This window comes from Taeniopygia guttata, chromosome 2 (genome assembly GCF_048771995.1).
Source record: "Taeniopygia guttata chromosome 2, bTaeGut7.mat, whole genome shotgun sequence".
Lineage (NCBI taxonomy): Eukaryota > Metazoa > Chordata > Aves > Passeriformes > Estrildidae > Taeniopygia > Taeniopygia guttata.
Window position 1 is genome coordinate 12,288,518 of NC_133026.1, and position 22,792 is coordinate 12,311,309.

The 22,792-nt window shown below is 38.4% G+C and overlaps 1 long non-coding RNA gene across 1 annotated transcript; it reads left to right on the forward strand.

Moving 5' to 3' along the window:
* The first annotated feature begins 7,707 nt into the window (after nucleotides 1–7,707).
* LOC140682582 (uncharacterized) lies at nucleotides 7,708–14,822 on the forward strand. The gene is made up of 2 exons (XR_012054433.1): nucleotides 7,708–10,299; nucleotides 11,072–14,822. It is a non-coding gene; the product is annotated as an uncharacterized lncRNA (long non-coding RNA).
* Nucleotides 14,823–22,792: the final 7,970 nt, after the last annotated feature.

A 22,792-nucleotide genomic window follows, 5' to 3' on the forward strand; every position in this document is an offset into this window, starting at 1 on the left:
TTTATAATCTGCAGTGGTGAGTTTAGAATTCATGACAAAACTGCAAGCATATTTCTTTATTTTTTTCTTGAGGATAAGGATTAATAGTTGAAATCCTATTTGTACTGGGAAGAGATTCATGTTTGCAATTGACATCCAGAGGTTCTGGTAGGTGCTGGACTTGTCGCTCATTGGTTAGACAATATTGAACACAATTTTAACCTTTTCCAGGCATGCACAACCTCAGATCAAAATCACATTAAGAGCTGAGGAAAGGGATGATTTGATGTCTCTAAAAGTCAGTTCAGTATCCTGGCTTAGTTTGTCAATAAATCTCATGAACTCCACATATAAGCTGGGAAGGATGAAGAATGTTTCTGAGCTTTCAGATTCTACAGTGCAGCATAGCTGCACCCCAGCTGTCTGTTAGTGTCTCTGTATCCTACTTTGGGCTGTGTTTTTGCTGGTGCACATCACTGGGTAATGTTTAGCTTCTCATCCAACAACACCCCCAAGTCCTTCACCTCTGGGCTGCTCTCAAGCCATTCATCCCTCAGCCTGTGCTTGTCCTTGGGATTGCCCTGACCCACAGGCACAACCTCACACAGGACCATGTTGAACTTCAGGAGGTTCCCAAGGGCTCACCTCTCCAGCCTGTCCAGGTCCCTCTGGATGGGATCCCTTCCCTCCAGCATGTCTACACCACACAGCTCGGTGTCAAACCTGCTGAGGGGGCACTGACCCCACTGTCCACGTCACCAACAGAGACCTTACACACCACTGGTCCCAGTACTGGCCTCTGAGGAGCAACTCCCACCACTATTATGCAGTGAATACAGTGAAACCCTTATACAGTGAGGTCCTTAAGGAAGTGGACAGTATTAGCAAGAGCATACTTTTTCTACATTAGGTTATTATATCATTTCAGTATAACAAATTTTCTCTATTAATTCCTGGGATTTATAAGAGTTTGTTTTTCTCTCTGGCTATTGCTTCTGTGGCCCTGTTAGGATCATTTTTAGAATGAGTTAGGCAAATGAAGACCACTTTATGAAGCACTTTTTCTGACTGTGTCTTTAGTTTCAAGGAGAACTTGTCTCCTGTGCAGCCCATTTCCTTTTTCAGTTCTACAAAATTTCTGCAGAGTTTCTTTATTTCCCTTATTTTACATGATGCAGTACATATTGAAGAGAAAAAATATCAAGAATATGATTTACTAGGTCGCTGGTTGTGTATGTGATATTTGAATTCTACCAAAAGCTTGTGTATTTTATAGAGAATTCATTCTGCATGCCCAAAATGTGTTTTCAGAATCTTTCTATTTTAGAACTTGAGGCCATTAAAATGCATTACAGCAGCATCCCAAATGCATACAACTGAAAAAATATTTTGTCCTTATGAAAATGCAACCTGTATTGGCTTCCTAAGTTTACAAATTGTGAATATTGTTTGTGGGTACTGTGCCTTACAAGTTAAAATAATATCTTGTCCCAGAAAAAAGGACTAAAAAAAAAAATAAAAAAAGGGAAAAAAGAAAAAGAAAAAAAAAAAAGAAAAGAAAAACACTAATCTTCAAAACTCAGAATGCTTTCTCCATCCCCAGCTTGACATGAGGCTGGGAGGTGCACACAGTAACAAGCATGTTACACTTTATCTGTTCCTGTCAACTGCTGCTCCTGGCTGAGTGTGCTAAATCAGAGCTCTGGAGGCTCTATTTCAATAAGAAATATAACATCAGGGCTGAAACTTGTCAGTTCCTAGATTAAGGCTTCACATATGATGGAGGCCCATTAAAACATGAGTACTTTTGAGAACACATGCGAATGGGGGATTTGTAACCATAAAACTGACACGGTTCCAATGGAAGATAGCAATATATTCCTGCCTGTTGAATATAACGCACAGAAAGCTGACTCCAAGCATTCATATATTAAATGTGAGGTCCCAGAAAAGTACAGCATTGGCTTTAAAGAAGTGAAATGTAGATAATAAATAAGTTCCTTTTATTATCCTTCAAGTGTTAAAGTGCTGAGAGTTTATGTTTCAAGTCTGTCTGAGCAAATATGAGATATACAAAAACATTACATATCTGTGTGTGAGTATTCAGATATAAAAATGTGGTTCCCAGTTGTTTTTTCAGACACTTGTACCATGAGACTAGATATGGGATAGGAAGAATTTTGCTGTAGATCTGAAATAATTTTCATATTATGCTCTATGGTTATACAGTTGGAAAAAGAAACATGGTTTCGCAGATTTAGTTTTAAGTTATTAATAGGTAGCAAGGCTTTGTCCAGCACTTCAGGATATTAAAATCACTTAATTCATAGCAGTGCTTGGGTGGGACAGCTGACTGAAAGCAAACCCTGATAGCAGTTAAACCCTGGAAGAGTTTGATTGAAATAGCTTTCCTAAATTATGTGCCACGGTACTTTGAAAATGTTAGGGTCTGATTGTCAGTATATTTAATAGGTATAACACTGGGGTTACTTAAGCTTCTGCAATTTGAAATCACAGAAGCACACCCTGTGCCTTACAGGTTCTGGGCAGATGGTGGAACAAAGTAGCTATTTTTTTACTGCTAGAAGATAAAAATGCTATTTGACAGAGCACAGAAAACCGTGTTGCTTTAACAGCAAAATTATGAAATCTTCTGTTTTCATGGGCTGGAATTATAAAATGATGCTTGTGCCACAAGGAAGATAACAGTGAAATGATGTAGGGTGCTTAGGCTTTTCAGGATGTATTTCATCTTATGCTGAATTGTAAATTCATATTCAGTGCAATGGCTTTCCAAATAAATTTTTTACACATTTGCAAAAGTAGTGTGTCTTGATGTCAAAGAAGAATGCTTGAGGCCTCACTGTGTTCTTGCAGTGCCTGTTGAAGGAAATTGTCCTGAGTTTTATTTTTAATACCTAAAATTAGGCTCTGGGCACAGCATGGAGGCAATAGATAAACACTGTTGCTATAGAGTTTTTAAGTTACTCCATGAACTCTTTTTTTGGCTGCTCCCTACCCAAGATAAAAAGCTGGCATTAGTATTTATACGTTATTTATATATTTGTATGGGATATTTGAGTCATTGTAGTGTGGAGTATAGCACTTCCTTGGCATTTTAAAAATACAAAACTTACAACAGACCAGGAAAATATTCAGAAGATGATGAAATCCTGTTCCAGGAGTGCTGCAGCTGGTGACATGTTTACTCTCTGTTGTTAGAGAGGGAATTTGAATTTGGCTTGCAGAGTTAGTTTCTTTTTGTGCAACTTTTATGCAGTTGTGAACTGTGCTTAAAGGCACTTGAGCCAAAAATGAGTAACAGCAGTGTAGCATTTGAAGGAAAACCACTTTTTCTCTTTCCACACAGTTATGTGAACTTATATGTAATGCAAAAGATACACACTGTAAGTGACAGTGCAGAAGTGGAGAAGGAAAAAAACTGTTCTGGGCTAGGCTGGGTGCCAGGTATTAAGATAATTTTTCTTTTACGCTGATTTTAGGAGAAGCAGCATAACACCATGTGCCATTTATAAGTACTTGATGAAAGATCATGTAATAGGCCGTTACAACAGGCACATATTTACTTCAGCTGTAATGCCTGTGTGAAGTCCTTTAACTGTAACAGCGACATCAGTCATGTTAATTGTGGAAATTTACTGGTCCAAACACAAATCTCCTCACTCATCCTCATTCTCATGATGATAATGTGGCTGGTTATACTTTACTCACCCATGTGGGAGAATTCTTGCCTGGGGCGGGGGGGTTGAATTTTGTACAGGCAGCAAATTTTAGAGAATTAAAAGGACAAGAGGTTTCCAGATGCCTTGCATTAAACTGAGTGGTTATTTCTAACCATAAATGTTTAACTACACTCCCTCAGCAAATCACTTTCAAAATAGATATTAATTTTCAAACAAAACCAGTTGCCTTGTGAAACTGTTGGTTGGTTAGGGGAAAAAAAATGACCTAATGCTTCTGAATAAAATATCTGATCTCCTGTTGCCAAGGCTGAGTCACTTCCTGTTACAATAACAAGACTGTCATCAGCAAACTTCTCTAGCCACACAGTGGAGCTTGCCAGAGAGTGCATGGCTTTATTTGTCCATTTTGTTAGAAAGTTACCGTTGAAAAACACACTGTGCTAAATTTGGAGGCACCAGCTTTGCATTCAAGTGCATTAGTGTCAGATCTGGGTTGCATTTACTCCTGATAGTATAATCTCTTATTTCTTCGTGCAACATAATAATATCCACCCAGCTGTGTACAGTAATGTTGTAATTCTATCAAGGGATTCTAGACACAACATAGTGCATTAATATCATCAGAGCTTTCTCAACTGGAATCTGCAGGATCACAGTCAGCTGCTTCTTATTTACACCAACGAGATTTGAAAAGTACCTGGAAGTTCATTCCACTTGTCACCTAACAGATAACCTCTAGTGCTTTCTGGACTGTGGTGGGTTTTAAAGACCCGTTTAAGTTATCTTTGCAAACATTAAGCAGGCAGTGGTTTCGATCACGTTTCTGCAGGACGGGCACTCGCCTGGTTTGCAGCAGGGGTCTGCTCCTGCTGCACTGCTGAGTCAGCAGAGCAGGAATTCATTAGGGCTTTTACATCACAGCTTGGAACTCATTTCCTGGGCAAAATCAGTTGGCAAAAGCCCTTTCTGCCATTAAAGCAGCTAGAAAATAAAAGCTAAATCCAGCGTTTAGCTTCAGTACTATTATTGCCCCCTCCATGCCCCATGTTTTAAACATTATTTGGGAGCAGTGTCTGGCAGGCTGTATTCTGGATGATCTGTCAGATCTGTATGTGAATCACAGTGACTGACTCATTCTGTGCAACACAAATGACTTTTCTGAGCCTGTTAATATGATATGGGGGGAGTGCATGTTATCTTGCACGTTCTTTGGGACTTTCATCCTGGCTTTCTGTTCAAAAAATCAAGTCTCATATCAATTCCCCAAACTTTAGGGCCAATGGAAAACGTTCACTTCTTTGTGCTTCAGTTTCCCCCTTTGGGAAACAGATGTTTTAAACTTTTAAATTGATTTGACACTTGTGGACAAGCAGAACTAGACAAAAAAAAAACAAAAACAAAACAAAACAAAAAAAAAACACAAAAAAACTCTTGTCCTTTCAAGCAAGCAAAATAATCTCCCCAGGTTCTGGTTTTGTTTTACTGCATTTGCATTATTCAAAATTTGTCCTGCAGAATGACTTACGCTAGTTCTTCCTGAGAGCCATGGGATGGATAGTCCTATATGGCCTGTGCCTCTTTTGCCAGAGCTCTTCAGCCAAATCCAGAGGACTCCAATTGAATGAACATACTTGTGAAGTGCTACTCACAAGAGGAAGGTCATCACTCATGGGAAACATGTCAATGAACATCCTTTTCATCCCCCCATTTTTACAATCAAATTGTAATAAACATGGCACAGAACAAGGATCTTGTTAATAGTTAGCCGAGCTTAATCTTCAGTTTTCTTGCTTTCACATTTTTACAAAAGAAAAAAAAAAACAACACCTTTTTTCTTTTCTTTTCTCTTTCATTTAAAAAAAGAAAACAGAAAATGTAAGTTGATATGTTTCAGTTGACTATGATGAATCTGGGATAAGTTACTATGCTCTGTTCTCTGATAAACAGAGATGTTATTGTGCAGTCCTGGATAAAGTAACTGATTATACTGTTTGAGCCATGAATGCAAAATGTGTTGCAAGGATTTGGATGTCTGTAATTAGTCAGTTGTAAAAGCTGTGGTTGGTGGCTAAGCAGCTGTTCAGATCACTGTCAGAATTTCACCACTGTAAAGGAGAGAGCATGTGTTATTCCATTGTTTCAGGATGGGAAAGAACACTTTGTATATGTTTCTTTTTTCACTAAAACAGAACAAATGTTGGCTCTCAACTGCACTTACAGTGTTCCAGACTATATCAGTGGAAGGGAATTGTATTTGCCTGAGATTGTCTTTGTATCAGGTGTAATGTATCAGACACCAGAGAGTATCACTGTGACCCAAAGGTTCATTTTCCACGAGGCTTTGCTGCTGCATACCTTGGACATTCATTCTGCTGTGGGCAGCTCTCCCTGTCCATGCACTGACTTACTGCCAGAATACATCTGTGGATATAATTTACACCTAAGTTTGGATATTAAGAATCTCACACTATTTTTTTTAAGAACACATATCATCCTAACACTAGACTCAAGCCTTCTAGGACTGTCTTAAAATAAACCTTGCAGTTTGACATGGGTAACTCTTTACTGTGTAGACAGTAAAAAACTTTGCCACCAGCAGATTATTTCAGGTGCAGCAGGTCAGTCACTGGCTGCCTGAAAATCATAATACTTGTAGGTGAAACTATGGTGTAAGACCTTTGGCACTCAAACCTCCTGACTATCTAGTTCAGGGAACGGTGAGTTCTCAGTTACAGGGAGTGGGAAGATGATGTAATTGAAAAGCTATTGCCCTGCTTTGATATTAGTAAATGTGTTCAAAGTTCTCTAGGGGCCTCCAAGGACTGAAAACCTCTCCCTGCTGTGGGATAGAGGTGTTTCTCTCTCTCCCAACATTTCTTTACTGGTTTTTTTTTTGTTTTTTTTTTTTAAACCAGAATGCCAGTGAAAGACTTTTAGGAAAATAAGTCTGTTTCTGTACTGTTTAACAATCGTTTTGAAAATGAGGCTGAATCCATTCTTGTATCATTAATGAAAACAATGATAGGAGCAGAAAAATCCCAGAAGTCTGAGTGTGAGTGGAGAAGAGGGGGAGGGGGGACAGGATGAGGTCCTTTGCAAAACAAAATAGTAGGTGTCAATGTTGATGTCTGTTAAGGCATGCCTTTCACTAGGCACTATGGATAACTTATTAGCAATCAAAACCTGAGGGGCCAGATTCCTACTTTTTCCTTTCTGCATGCACAGCATAAAGAAGAATAGAATGAAAGGTCCTGGCAAGCTGCCAGTCCTCCTCCTCCTCCTCCTGGGATAAGGGGGAGAGTGATACAACACCATGACTGTGTTTCCTCCTCCCATTTTCCCTATCACATGGGGAAGTGAGCGATTGCTGAGCTTTTTCATGCCTGTGAGCTGGACTGGGCTTTGTCCTCCTTGCTCTGCTGACAGACAGCTTTACAGCATTTGTGAGGCCCAAACCAGCCTTGGGAATATCTGAAATTTTACATCTATCTGGATCTGGGTTCTGCTGCTGTCCTATGCCCTTATAGCAGGACCATCTTATATACTAGAGCCACGAACCCAGGGTATGTGCTAAAATGTCAGTAGCAAACATAAATCTCTTAAATTGCCTCAAACTTCTCCCACACAGATTGAGGAATTTAGCTTTTTAAGCTGTAGGGTCTATGTATTGTGGATTTTCTTCCTAGAAGTGAAGCCTGACTTTGATTCGTTTAATCATGGAATACTGAGTTCTCTAATATTTTCCATGCTACAGCGAGGCTTTAGCAGGACAAGTATCACAAGACTCCTGATAAAATCACAGGAGTTAGCAAGGCTAGCACTTGGAGGAGCTTTGTAGATTCAGCCTTTTCTGCAAATAGCATTCCAATGAAACAGAGATAAACTGAATGTCTGAAACAATCTTGTGGAACATTTTACTTTGTGGGATTTTTCCTTTGCATAAAGACCCTCTTCAGACCATCTGAATAGGATGTCAGTTGTCACATGTGGCTCCTGTGTCACTTGCTCAGTGACATAACTCGGCAGGGGGAGGGAGGAGATGGGAGAAATGGAAGATTCAGCCCTTTTTGCCAAAGTTAGAAAACGTGGTGAGGACTCTCAGTGTTACCGAGAAGTGTTGTAGTCCGGTTTGCAGCACCACTGCAACAAATGACATGCGGTGAGAGCCAGCAGCGTGCTCGGCGTCACGGTGATGTCACTGGGGACAAGTGCGGTCCCTGTCCCCTCCGGGCGGCGGCGGGGGCGCAGCCTGGGAACGGGGAGCGGGAGGCGGCGGATTCCAGGGCGCTGAGGCAAAGGTGAAATGGCAGCGGCAGGGAGCGATTGCCGGCTCGGCTGGCTGAAATACCACTGGCATTACGCATTTATTGCACTTCCACGGGGAGAATGAAGATAGGGCAAAGGGGTAAACAGCAGGAGGAGTGCTGTGATGGCGAGAGGCAGTGCTCAAACATGATAAAAGTGCAGCTGAGATAAAAAAGCAATAGTGTTGGCTGGCACGTATTGTTGCTGATACAGCAGTGGACATCTATAAGGGTGGTTTTGTTTCCTTAAATGGGGAGAAGTGCACGTTTTTCTGTGTGTGTGTTTCCCACATCTCCCGTGCAATTCTAAACACCTGCAGCTGTCCTGATGCATAGCAGCAGAAGCGAAGCAGTATTTATGGCAGGCGTATGGGCAGTACTTGCTGAAATTAAGGTTCTTGGTATGCAGCTGATCCCATGGACCTGAAACATACACTGAACCCCAGTTCTCATACTTGGAGTCAGGCACATACTTCAGTAACTGAAACAGAATTATATTGCTTTGATTGGCTTCTCCCACTTCCCAAGACTGAAATGTATAATTAATATTGGCTTATATTCAGATAATTCCTCTTGGAAGTTTGGGAGACTTTGTAACTTGTGACTTTCTATAAAAACATAAACAAGCTCTGGAAATGGAAAAAAATATATATGTTATCTCTTTTTCATTCTTTAGACTTCTGTCATTTTGTGTGATTGCTTCAGTTTTTAGAACTAGCAAGGACAATCTCCACTAGTGCACTTCATCCTGTTTTAATTTGTTTTTAATAATCTGTCTTGAAAAGGTACTGCAGAAAGAGTGAATTTGGTTGTACTCTAGGAATACTTGTTTTGAAGTTTTGTAATTTTGAGGGAAGAAGCTCCAACACATTTAATAATAAAAACGGTTACTTTCACAAGGTAGTGGTACCAGTAAAGCAAAGATCTAAGTGACAGAAAAATTTTACAACTTTTTGCCACAAACCATAAGAAGAATTTCTGTGCATTAAATTAACCTACCATAACATTTATTGAATTCTAATTTTAATGTGAATATTCTAACTTCCAGAGGGAGATGTAGAGAAGTTTAATAAAGAGAAAGAGCCTAAAAAGTTGAAATGGAAAAAAAAGAAAGATATTCTGTTATGGTTTATTATTGATGCCAAGATGAATATAATAGCTGTCTCTTAATGAAATATAAGAAGTGACAGATGTGGTTATGGGGTGTCCTCAGAGCAGACTCACACATATGACCTCTCTTTAGGAACATTCAATATCTCAATTCCATGAGCACTTGGTGCAGGGCTTAGCTTTCTGCACGTGAGGAGCCACTTTGATTCAAATTTCACATATGCTTCATGTTTGCAACCTTACTCTTCCAGGACATCTTCCAGCAAATTCAACACTCCTTTCATTTCTTCCAAATGTGAACTCTGCTACATGCTCTCCTCCCTTCCAGTCACTTAGAAAAATATGATCTGTTAAGTCAGTGGCAGAACTCCCACTGACTTCTGTAATGCTGGGAGTTAAGCTCTCTGCTTATGAGCCTTACACATTTCTTTTTAGAAAACTTTCCAACATTGCAAAAGGGTCATTTCAGTCCTGCAGCTCTCCAGAATGCTTACTGAAATTCTTACACTTTTCTTTTTATTAATATAATTTTTACCAGCATTTATTATACTATTATTTGTGGGTTTTGGAAGAGATGCTAAGGATTGATGACATGCCTACTTATCTGAACATTTATAGCTCTCATGATAATATTTATAAGAGTTTTTGGGCTTTATTTCTCAACCCTGCCCTCCTTTCCAAGATGCTGGATTTTGTTGCTATCTGCATCAGAATTGTATTCCATCCTCTGATTAAATTTGTAAAAGATCTTAGTGGGAGTTCTGTCATTCGGAGACAGTGGCCAAGAGATGGAAGGTGCTGAATATTTCTATCAAGGTTCATTTGCAAAGAAATATGGAATTAGTTTATATTTATTCTTAGTCATGACAAATTTGTCCATATCTTTTTTCTCACCCTTGAAACAGAGGCATGCTGGAAAGATTTTTGTGTCCTCTATGTATCCTCCTTTGGCTTTGGCACTGCTAAGAGGTAAAAACCCCCATGTTTCAGAAGAAATGAAATGAATCTGTGAAGAACTGTGGAGTTGTTACAAATGGGTTTACTATGCTCAGTTGCTTCAACATGTTGGTTCTAAATGTACTGTCAAATATGGAGCAGAATATGGCCTCAAAGCAGCAGAGCTGACATCACATCTAGGTTCAGAGTCAAAGGCTGATGGCTACTGGAGTCAAACACTGGTTCTGCAGAACACAGATCAATGGGTAAGATGATGTAGATTCACTGGTATTTTCAATTTCTCTTAAATTAATCTGCATTGAAAGTGCTCTGATGTAACAGTGCATTGTGCAGAATTAAACTTCAAACCCTTCTTGAGCACACTGAAGTAACCCTCTAGCATAACTGCACACTGTTCACCTCTGCATTCCTCATGAAACAAAAGTATTCCCACTTTGAAAGTCAGTCTTTGTGGAGTTTGTCTGAAATGGAGGTCGGGCACTAATGAGAGCTTGGCCAGCCAGTGCCTTGACATGTTTCATTTATGGCTTGATTAGACCCTGATTTAATGAGATACTGTACTACATGGAAGCATATCATCTTCAGTCATTTAACACTGAGTGGAGTCTGAATGTTTCATTTCAGCAGTTTCTCTGCACTTTTGAAACTGAGAAAAACACCCCACAGAATAAAGTATAATTTAAGTAGAATGTTTCATTCCAGCTGCAGTAGGCAATTACAAAGAAAACCATTCTGACTCTGCCCACTTCTCTGCTCCCCTTTTCAGTCCTATAGGCTATACATTAGTCCTTCTGAGGTTCTATTATACTGTATAGAATGTGTTTTGAATTTGAGATTTGTAAAAGGAAAGCAGACAAAAGGTCAATCTCATGTTGCCACTCACGTTCCCTCTGTGTTATTCCGGGGACCCAGAAGGTTGATACTTTGTCTAGATTTTGTTACTGGTGAATTTCTTTGTTACAATGTGTTTTAAGATGACATTGAAATTTTTGACATTTTCTTTCCCATGGCTTCCAGCGGAGCAGCAGCTCCAGAGTTCTGCAACACTCCAGTGGATTTTCTCTGTTGGATGACATCTCGGCATCCAAAGGCTTCACTGAATTATTCTGTAGAATGAGCAGTCCTGGCATTGTATAAGATCTGAAGTGCTGCTACTGTGTTTTAGATTCGCCACCCTTTGCTGTGGTTTTGGACCAAATGGATTTCAGGTAAACTCAGTGACACAAAAATTGCCAAGATAACCTCACTGTGAGAGGTGGACCTGATACTCATCCTCCCATGGGAACAAGGCATGGTGCCATGTGGAATGGCTCACAGCTATTTCTTGGCTCTGGGTTAATTGTGTTAACATACACAAGAGTCTTCAGAAAAAAAAAAAAAAAAAAAAAAAGAAAAAAAGAAAAAAAGTATTTATTAAGGATACATTATGTCAGGCTGAGATGAGGTTAATTATTTAACATCTGGCAAAAGCAGATGGATTCTCAGTTAACACAATGAAATCCATTCAGTCAGCACCTTGATAAGCACCATGTCTGTTTCACGGTCTCAGATGCCTTCCTGGAGAACCTGCATGTGCTTTCCAGTAGCTCTGAAGATGGGCTGGGCAGTGCATCAGGACACTTTGAAACCATTGTCTGCCATCTCCTGCAAGGCTTTGGTCATTTGCAAGCGTGAATGATGTGGCTGGCAGACACATCTTACTGCCTGGCCACCTCCTGGCAATTTGCTGCTTTACTGAGCAGGCTTGGTGCTGTACATCAGTATCCTGGGATGGATGTTCCCCAAGCTGTATTTAATTGAGATGTGGGCACTGCTTTCTGCTGGTGCCTATTAAAGCACTGTACTGGAGTTATTTAGGAGAATATGATTCAACACAGAGGCCACACGTGATGTTCTTGGTGGCTTCACAGAGGAAAGACAGTTTAAGATTTGCTGACATGGGATGCAGTGTTCCATGAAGGAATGCACAATGAGCTGTCTCTATGTTACAACAGAGTTTAAATATATTTAATTCATCACGAGACATTTTTGACTCAGTGTTGATCATCTTGGTCTTCTTTCAAGAAGAATTCCCTGTGGTCCCTTGTAAAGGTAACCCTCAAAGAAGCACCTTCAAATTATAATGATTAATTATTCATATTTGTGTGCTCTCCCTGTATCCCAGGCAGAAAATATGTGCAGGATTTTCCATGGCCTTCAGTTTGTCAGCTTTTTATCAGGTGTCATTTGGCTAAGAACCTTGGGAGACTATTCTGTATTAGCAGAAAATCTTCAGCCCTGGTCTACTTTACATTCATACAAGAAAAAAAAAAAGCCACAGAGATCAGAGTTCCAGGTATATTAAAACTTTCTGCAATCAAAAAACCAAGAAAAAATATACTTGAATGAGAAAAAAAGTCAGTCAGAATTTTATTTTTATACCTCTCCCTTCAGATCCTGCACACCCCTGAACCTTGCTGGAAGTGCAACTGTACTGTCATGTGCATGGATCCAAATGTAGGATAAATGCTTTTTCTAGTACATCATATTTGTAATCCCCTGCATTAAAATCCCTGCTATTGCTGTTTCAAAGTGCTGGTGTTCCACAGCACCTGGAGATTGGGGCAGAAAAGTGCAGGTTTTGGGCATGATGCTCAGAAAGTGCTGCTCCTCTCATTTTGAAAGTTGCAAATCAGGGGTTGGTCCACCATAAGCAGCAGATTTTCTGCAGTTGGTGTGAAATAACCATCCAATCCCACACATTAATGTCTCCAAGACTGGAGATCCTCGGCCTCGCTGCTTCCAATGCTTTCCAAGGCACGACTTGTGTGTTTCTGACTTAGCAAGTTGCTTGCACAACTGATGGCCAAACATTCTTTCTGGGGCTCTTACCATTTCCAAATATATCTATCTTTCAAGTAAATCAATTTTGTGTTAATTAGTGACAGGTCTCTGCTGAAATATTCCCTTCATTCTTTTATCACCCTGTGGCAGAGTTCTGTGTGCCCTGCCAGCTGTCCTTCACAGCAGGTCTTAAAGGTTTGAAGCCTTATTTGGTGTCTGCAGTGACCTTTTAAATTCCAGAGTAAAGTTGGGGCTGCACAAGTCACAAATACAACACTTGTTAATAAAATGTCAGCTTTGTAGCAGTCAGACTTGCATGGAGCTTTCAAACTGCATTTTCCATCAGGCTAATAGCTCAGGATTGTGTACATGTGCTGGCACAGCTGCAAGAAGGGTAAAACCTTCAAAAAGAGCTCCCTTCTGGCCCCACCATGTAATCAGGTCACAACTCTACCCCCTGGGGAAAAAAATCATTTTGCCAGTTACAATCCAGCAAACAGTTGTTAGTTCCTTCATTGCTTAGGTGACCTCAGTGAAACCCAGAAATGCCAGTTTTTAAAGACTAGAAGATTGCCTATACCTTCAACCCCTGAAACAAGAAATGCCTGAATGTAAGAAATAATAGTAGCAGGGCAAAGAAAATGTGTGGGGGAAGGGACGCAGAAGCAGCAGAATGGTGAGCAGATGTTTCCTAAAGAAGGTATAAACATGGAAAGTGAGCAGTCAGATTTTCCTTTAACTTTATAGTGCAGTTTACAAGTTCATTAAACAGAACTTCTGAGCAGGGCAGCCCTTGACGAAGGGTTGTTTAAGTTGAAACATTCTCGATTTCCTGCTTAACTGACTCCCTAGGTAAGATGCTCTGTAGTGACATCATCAACCATGGAATAGTTAACAAAATCTTTGGATTGCATAAACCCCTGTAGTTTAGATAGTTCTTGACTTGTTCTGTGTAGCTAATGATACTTACACATCTGCAAGTATGCTGAAAGCACTGTGTAACATGCTCAAGAAAAATAAAATTGATACTGTTCAAAATTGTCAGTTTCTTGTTCTTTTAATATAGTTATTATAGCAGATTAGATTCTAATGATTTGTCTGTGGAGTTACCTAAAATAATTCATTTTCCATATATTTACTGAAACTACAGAAGTAGTATGTTTAAAACACATGATGTTTTAAAGATTTATCTAAGGTTGGGTGTTGCCTGTGTTCATTCTAGTAAGCATCTCCTGGTGTTACAGTGATGTTTATCTCTTGTCACACTGGCAAAAACTTTGGGTTAGTCCACAACAGGACTTATTTTTCTCTTCTATAAGATACTTTAGCTGCAGACCTCTTATTATCAATGGAAATTTGTCAATGGATTTCTACTTGGCTCAGTAATGTACTTTCATTACCGGGCTAATACTAGACAGCTGGAAGTAGCCTATTACACATGCAATTCTCATTTAACCAATAATATGGAATAATCAGAATACTTTGAAATAATCACAAACAGTATGTGGTGAATTGAAATTGAAATTGTTCTGCATGGGAAAAGAACATCAAACTTTCGAAAATCTATGTCATTGCATGAAACAATACAAGGCATTTCCAAGTTTTCTCTTCTACTTGCTGACTTGTGGATGTGCATGGCTCTAATCATCTGTACACCTGTATTTTCATCACAAAATAAGAATGTTTTCTTGACTGCTGTAGTTAAAATAAAGGTATTCCTGTCTTTTTCCATGCCAAATAGGAGAAATGTTAAAATCAACTCAAATTATCAGCTCATATTGAATTCTGTTAAATGGTGCATTGCAAATAAGATCTATGTCACAATATAGTCATGACTGTTTTCCATTGTATTTTCTAAAATACTATAAATTAATATTGTATAGATGATAAGGGATGACATTTTTGAAGAAATAGTAAATAAATGCTCTTTCTGTTTATAAACTTATTTGTTATGTTTGTAAATCCTTTTAAGTATTCCTGATGATCTTAGCAGACATAATTTCTGCCTTTCAGTATGAGTACTTCTATAATGTTTGCAGTCAGGTTTTTTTTAAGAAAAATCAGTGTTTAAGTTTTGTAAGGAATTGAGCTACAGCTCTATTAAAAAAGCAGACTTCATGAAGTTCAAAAATTAGCAAACATTGCAAACTATTTCAAGTTTAAAAAACAAAATAAGTGTGATCTGGCAATGCTATTGAATTCCATCATTCCTATTTTGTTAAATAGTATAACTGTCTTTTTATCTGAAGTGAGGGCTATATCTTGTGCGTGCTGGTTTTGGCACAGAGCGTTATCAAAAAAAACATCTTCCTTCCTAGGTCAGGATCATCTAAGGTCTGTCTTGGGGTCATTCCTTCTTTTCCTTACTTAAGGTAGTAGCTTCTGGGTGACTTTGAAGCCTTTTCTAAATAGACCTTTAACTTGTTTATTCCACTTTTTTTTTTTTTGGTGAATTATTCTGTCTAGCTGGAAATGCCAGTAATATCTGAATGACTGATTTACTTGACAAAATAATTTCTGGTGGCATCAAGATCAGCTCCAGGACTAAATATAGGGAGACAAGTTTCTCATGCACAGATCTCTTCAACTAATGTGCACAATGAATCCATGTTAGGTGACATCTTCTGTAGGATTAAGTGTTGTAGGATGTCAACTGTGAATACAGCAAAGAGTAAGATTATGTAACAGGACCTAAGAAGGATGATTCTTAGAAATTCATCACTCTCTGCTGGTGTCCTCATAACTGCATGGTGAATTAGTGCTCACTCTCGCTTCTGTCAATCAGCAAAAGCTGAGCAAATAAAATGAGCTGTCACATTTTTAGGTCTTTTCAGTGTGAAACTGCAATTTCTCCAGCTAATAAACAAGTCTAGGGCTTCTGGTATGTGCTTGACTTTCTCAAACTGTATACTTCAAAGTGCAGAAGCTAGATAAGCTAACAGCTTGTTCAGTGAAGTTATTGTGCAGGAGGCAGCATGTCTATCAAATGCTTGCTTTATAAATTTGAATAGTTGTGCTTGTTCTCAGCAATGTCACCCCCTCTGTGGCTGAAGGCATTGTTTAAACAGAGGGAATGTGAAGCTTTTTCTAATTTTTTTTTTATTTTTATCCAGAGATGCTTTGCAAGAAAGTCAGCCATTCTTTCTCTGGATCCTCTTTATCAAAACAGTGGTGCAAGAACAGCTAGGGAGGCAGAGTATATTGCTGGCTAAAGTACTGAAGGTCAAGCTGATGGTTTAGCTGCATGGTCTTCAGAGTAGATGAATCCAAGTGTAAGAAGAGAAAGTTTCCATGGCAATTAAATGTTGCTTCTCATTTTCAGGGACACTGGGTCAGAAGGCAGCATTAACAGGAAGTACTAAGGAATATATCTTTGGTTTTTTTGTTTACTAAGTGTAAGGACAGATGACACAGTGGTTGGTTTCTATCTCCATGGTGTGCTAGGTCAGTGTGTTACAGACATCTGCACATTGCTGCAATCTGATTGTGAGATGAGCACCAATGGCCCAAACACATTCCTGTGACAGGAACACAAATACAATCTGGCCCCTTGTGTTTATTTCAGCACTGGGTGAATTCTTTTGGTTATTTATAGATCCTTCTCAGATTGTGTCAGTGGGGTGAGAGTGAAGCTGCATGAGCAGCCGGAGTGCTCCAGAGAGCTCTGCTGGCTGGCATCCGTCCACTGGCTGTGTAAAAGTCACAGAGGCAGAGATGTGGCCTTGCATATTTGCTACTATAGAGCAAATGCTCTGTGGACTTTGTGCCAGTGGTGAGAGACCTCAGCCACGGACTGGAGAAGACTCATAGTTCTGTGTTTTCTGCCCTGACTCTCCAGGAGGGCAGTAATCTATTTCTCCGAGATCTCTGATTCAGAGGTGCTATTTTTTTCTTTTTGCCTGATGCTCTTGAGAAAGGTGTTGAGAGGGAAACAGCAAATCTAATGTAATAAGCAGGACTTCACTTTATCCAGAGAAAGTCAAACTACAAGACAGTAGTTGCTTTACACAGCTGCAAAGTCTATTATTGCTCCCTTATCTGACCTGCCCAAAAAACCACATAGCTCTGTGCTGCTTCATGTGTCTGTGCTGACAAGTACCTTTAGCAGACTTAACCAGGTTTCTGTCAATGCCTTCAGTCCTCCATAGCTCCATTATAGTTCCTCAGGGACTCTCAAGAATGGATGAGGAAATTGTGTGGACAGGAACTGAGTGGGAGCTTTCCACTTTCCATTCCAAGGAAATGAAAGGATAGAAAAGTAATTTTATAGGTTGGCCAAGGTCTTGATGAGATATTTAATGTTGCTATGATTTATTTCTATTGTTAATGGTAAACTAGGATGGTCAAGCATTTTGGTAAGAGGGTCTTAGATATTATTTAAATTGGAGTGGATAAAACAATAGGTGTCATTAGAGATCTCTGTCTTTATTTTGGAGATGTTCAGTAGCACTTTGAATGTATCTAGTAAAAGACCTTCCTATTCTTACTTTCATTAATATTTTTTCCACTTTTTGATCAGATAAAGGACTCCTGATGTCATAAATTATTGATGTTCTTCCTTTCTGCCCCTGGCAGAGATTTGCTGAGACATAGTGCCATACTGTGCTGCTTTTGAGCATGCCAGAGTTGTGCTTGAACTTAGGGGAATAGCTCAGGCCATGCAAGTTTGTGTGCCTTGGCCCACAGATAAATTAAACCACACTATTTTCTCTATCATGTGAATATTTTGGTTTATATCTTGCTTGGACCATCTTGTCTTTGTTAGAGAGACTGCTGTGAATTTTAGGCTGTCCATTCTTAATTAATGAAGGCCCAAGCAGCAAAGATGAGTGCTCAGAAAGGGAAACAGATAGCAACCATCATATTTGCTAAGGATGTGCCATTCTGCTTCACAGGAGCACTGACAGCACTCACTGAATGAAGGTGCTTAATCCTTCAATTCCTGTTGCAGAAAATTATCTCCCAGAATTTTCCTTTTTGGATTAGCTGCTGTAACTGCCATTATTCTATGTAAGAATTCTTACATACAAAGACAAACCCTTATGTGAGGTCAAAACCTTACTGAGAATAAATTCTTTGGGGTAGACATTAAGGGGTTTTTGTGGTTTTCACTGTGGTTTCAATAATTGCTTCTGTTCTGTTACTTTGTTTTACATTTCACCTTTCTTATATCTGTAAGATTTTTTTATCTTTCTGAGACATCTCTCAGCTGCTCCATCAGTACAAGTTTTTCAAAGGAGATTGTAGCAGTGTCTAAAAGATGTTGTTCTACTGATCTCTTAACACCTGTTTTTATTCTCTCCAAGGAAGGTAATTTCAGCACGACAACTGACTCCTTGTTTATTTCGATTGCACATAGATGACCCTGACATGGTTTTCTTGCTACAGAACTGAGCAACCTTATTAGTTCCTATTGCAGCATCAGAGGAGTGAATCAAATCCAGCCCTGAGATAATGCTGCCTGGTTTTGGAGCTCCAAAGACAAAGGAAACTTCGGTCACAACTTTTCAGCTGGAGTAGTTGAGTGCATGTAAAACTGCACAAAGGAAAAAACTGCTGCAACTTGCTTTAACTCAAGCTTGAGTTAAAAGTTTGTCAGAATAAGTGCTTCTGGAATATTACTGGACTGCTGGAATGATTACTATCTCAGTACTACTATAAATAAGAATGTATTACTTCTGCATATTGCTTAACTATTTTCACTGTAGTGAGATGACCATTACTATTTGTAGTCTTTTGGGCATGGGAATGAACTTTTCCAAGAAAAGACATGAAGTAAAATGTTTATTCGTGTTTCCTTTTATTTTGAGCAGGGAAATAATTTCTATTTTTAAAAAATATGTGTTTTAAAACTAAAGAGAGTCTCTACATGGGTTTCTTCATTTCCAAAGCAGAGAGGTGGCATGAGAAATCTGAAGGGCTTTCAACCACAACAATCACTGTACACTTAGCAAAGCAAAAAATTTTTTTTCACAAAATATTCCTGAAAGACAGTGAATTCATTCTAATAGTGTTTATGGCATCAAGCAATAGAAAATACTCATGACATCTAACAATTAAAGGTAATTATTACCAATTAAATATAAGCTTTCCACTTGAATAAATAGAAAGAAAAATAGAGCCAGTATTCAGTACAGTAGTTTCAGTTTCTGTTATTTTATTTCTTTATTTCACTCCAGTTGCAATGTCAGCATAACAGTCTTATGGTGATAAAAGGATATGGAGTAGAAACTTGGAACATTCTGTGGGTCTGGACTAGTTAGCTCATTTTTGTTTAGACAGTAACAAGAAACTGCTTCATGGGAAGCTCTATCATTGATAAATATTTTTAATCACAGAAATATTTCCTGTATCTTTGCATCTGATGTTACAAATACGTTTCCACCCCTTTCCTGGGAAGATTTTTTCCAACCTAAAACTTCATGTGGCGAGTTTTATAATTTGTTATTTGCATTGTGATATTGGCTCTTTTCATTGCTGAACATTTTTGACAGAAACAAGGATGTGGTCATCAAGAGGGAGTACACATCACACAGTTTAGAAGTCCACAGTATAAATGTCTGCAGTGGCTGGGTGGGTGAACTCCCTTTGTAGTCCATGGGGAGGCACAGGCATTTTTGTGTGCACTGACTAATATATTTCAGATGTTTACAGCAGGAAAAGAGGTGTTGCATCCTCTGCCTCCACTGATTGTGTTTCCTAAGTATCTACTGCCTCCATTAAACCTGGGAAACTGGACTCTGCATCCTGAATTGTAAAAGTATAATGAGTAATACACAGAAAAGTGCATGCAAACCACAGAGGTGATGACAACAATCTGTAGGGATATTATATGATACTAATTTGCAAATTGTATAGGCTCAGGATTAAGCCATTTGGCTGGTCCAGACCGATAGCCAGTGAGGAAGAAAGGACAATTCATACTTTGTACAGCTGGAGCAAAATGCCTCTGTGGATGCTGGGATGGTGAAGAGAAAGCTGATTAAAATTATGTAAGTCATGATGCAGGTAATTCTCCATCACAGGAAAGCTTTTTGAGACTTCCGTTATGTGAGATGATAAGCAGGTACCTGCTGGTGAAAGAATACTGAATTAGGGACTCATAAGGAAAAAAAAAAAACGTCTGGAGAACAGAAAATATGGGCTGAAATAATGAAATTAAAATCAATTTAAAAGCTGACATGAAGACAAAAAAATACACTGAAAATAAGATAAAGTGTACCAAGAGATATTTTTGCCCTTGGAAAATCCATATGAAATTGGGTTCCCACTGGACCAGACATTAAATGAACCTAATATGTGAGACATCTCAAAGAGTTTGAAAAACTAGCTATTTTGCTCAGTTTTCAAAAGATTTTTTTTAATGTTAAAAGTTACTGGTACATTGACTGGCGTCAACACCATGACAATATTCTGTTGGGATTATTCAGTACATAATCTTTATAGCAAATTATTCTTTTGTTTCCCTTTGCTTTTTTGGCTGTTGTTAATTTTTGTATTTTTGTTTGTTTATTGGCTTGGCTTAGTTTTAGTTTGTTTTCCCTTCCTTGCTATTATTTTATTCAATTTTTGCCTTCAGCTACCTGTCTATAATTATAGCAACAGTTATTCAGGAATGTGTTTGTTGAGAGTAAATATCACCACAGTTCAACAGTGACAGCTTGATCCATGAATCAGTGGTCATGAAAAAGGACATCTCAGCCATTCATTCATGAGTGAGACATCCACTGAGTTGCTTTCTGGTACAGTAGTGCTATAAAAAAAAATGTTAGTTTCTATCACAGTGCATAATATCAAGAGGATTAAAGAACTGCAGGAGGTCTGGAGCATCCATTTTTGAGATCAGTCACCCTGTGTAGCCCAGACCTGTTTCTTTACTTTATGAGAAATCTATCTAATTACAACAGATCCCAAGTAATAATAAGAAAAATAAGAAGAAAATAAGGAACTAATTTTCTTTTCAGAGTACAGAATTGTAGTTCTCTAAGAATTCAGTAGAAATCAATACAATGCAAAGTCAGAAGGCAGCTTTTGTATCTGACAAATTGTCCAATATGTTAACTAAAGCTGGGCCCCATTAGCAGTGTTTAAATATATAGATCACAACATTTCTATGCAAACAGGTTTTAATTACATGAAATCTACCAGTGCATATGTTGGTATATAAATGGGTTCCAAATCACATGGTTTCAATGGGAGAGCTTTGTTTAAAGAAATTCAAATTCAGTCAAATTCAGATTTAACTGACTCAGATATCCAATTTTCATGTGCCTTCCTAATGGTTTGATACACACCCATTGAAGTCAATAGTAATCTCCCATTAAACCCTATGGGAAAACATATGGTAGTAACTGAATTATTCAGTTTTCTTGTAATCAGATGCCTATCTATAAAATTGAAATTTAAGTGCCCCTAGATAAAAATATAGAAGTACATGTAAATATTTATTTTAGAGATTTAATAATAGGTCTAATACTGAATATGTGCACATTTTGCAGCACAAGAATGAATCCCAGTATATAGTTGCATAATTTCATGCATTAATTCCTTACAGCCTGGCAGTGCATTAAAATGCCAATTATGGCATGTAAGAGGCAAGGAACAGATATATTCTATATAAGGTTATAAGAAAAACTTTCTAATACTGTTTATAGAAAAAAGTTTGACTGCAAAAATGAACTTATTTAATCGATATAGCAAGCAGTGATTCTTAACACAAGACTTCACACAAGATTCTTATGTTGTGGCCAGGTTCAGATGACACTGGTGAGAAGTTAATTTATTTATCTTTATATTAAATATTTCCTTTTAATCTCCAGGCTGCCAGTATCAATCCCTTCTGATCCAAGGAACCCTCATGTGCTTTAATCAGAGCTTAAATGAAGATGGTTGAATCCAATAGCAGTAATGACACTGGGAATCACTAGAAATTTGGAAGCAGTTGCTATTTAATGTACACATGTATGCACAAAAACATCACATAAAGGAATACTGTTAATAGCACTAATTTAACCAATGGATTTGTGAATTCCAAAGATCCTTGAACAGTTTTTTCTATAGAAGAGTTTTTTGAAGGTTCTTTTGCTACTGGATAAATGGAAGGGACATTATGGGGTGCCAGCACTGAACCCAAGGTCATGGACAACATTTCTATTTACTTCCTTGGATAGTAAATCCTCAAAATCTTTACCCATACATTTAGGTTGAGCTGATGTGATTTTTTTCCTGCAATTTTCTCTTTTATTTCTAGGCTACTCACTGCCTTGGATTCAATTTTGTCTACCACAACAGAGTTTTCAAATTCAGTATGAAACATACTAGAGGAATAAACCATAAACTCTGCAGTTTACAACAAGGTGTCCATAAGATGGCCTCACATAAGAGCATAGAACAAGAAAACAGTAAAATAATAAAATAACTATCTCACTGCTCACTCACTCATACAGTAAAACCAAAAGTAATACCTGGCTTTAGGTGACATGCCGTATCTTTTAAATGTCTGAAAGGACAGGAGCTGGTAGGAATGATTAGTTTCTGTAGAGGCAGAAGGGAGATTTCAAGGGAATTAACTTTTAGCCTATTAGTCCTTTTTTACATCCCTTGATATCTGTTTCCTTTGAGATTGCAGGTAAGTTTTTTGCTTTATCTTCAGCTGTTTCTTTCCTGTCTCTCAAAAATTCACTTCAATTGCAAAAGAACTTGCTGTGCTGGGTTCCTAGCTAGTAAATCTTCCAAGACTTGATGTCTGAAATGCACATATACCAAAAATATGGAAGACAAGACCCCAAACATTCATAACTAGTGCCATAAGTGGAGTTATTCCCATTTAAATTTATTGCAGAAATGCAAATGTAGCAAAGACACTTCTTCACAAACACCAATGATGCATGATCTTCTTACACAGCACAATTAACA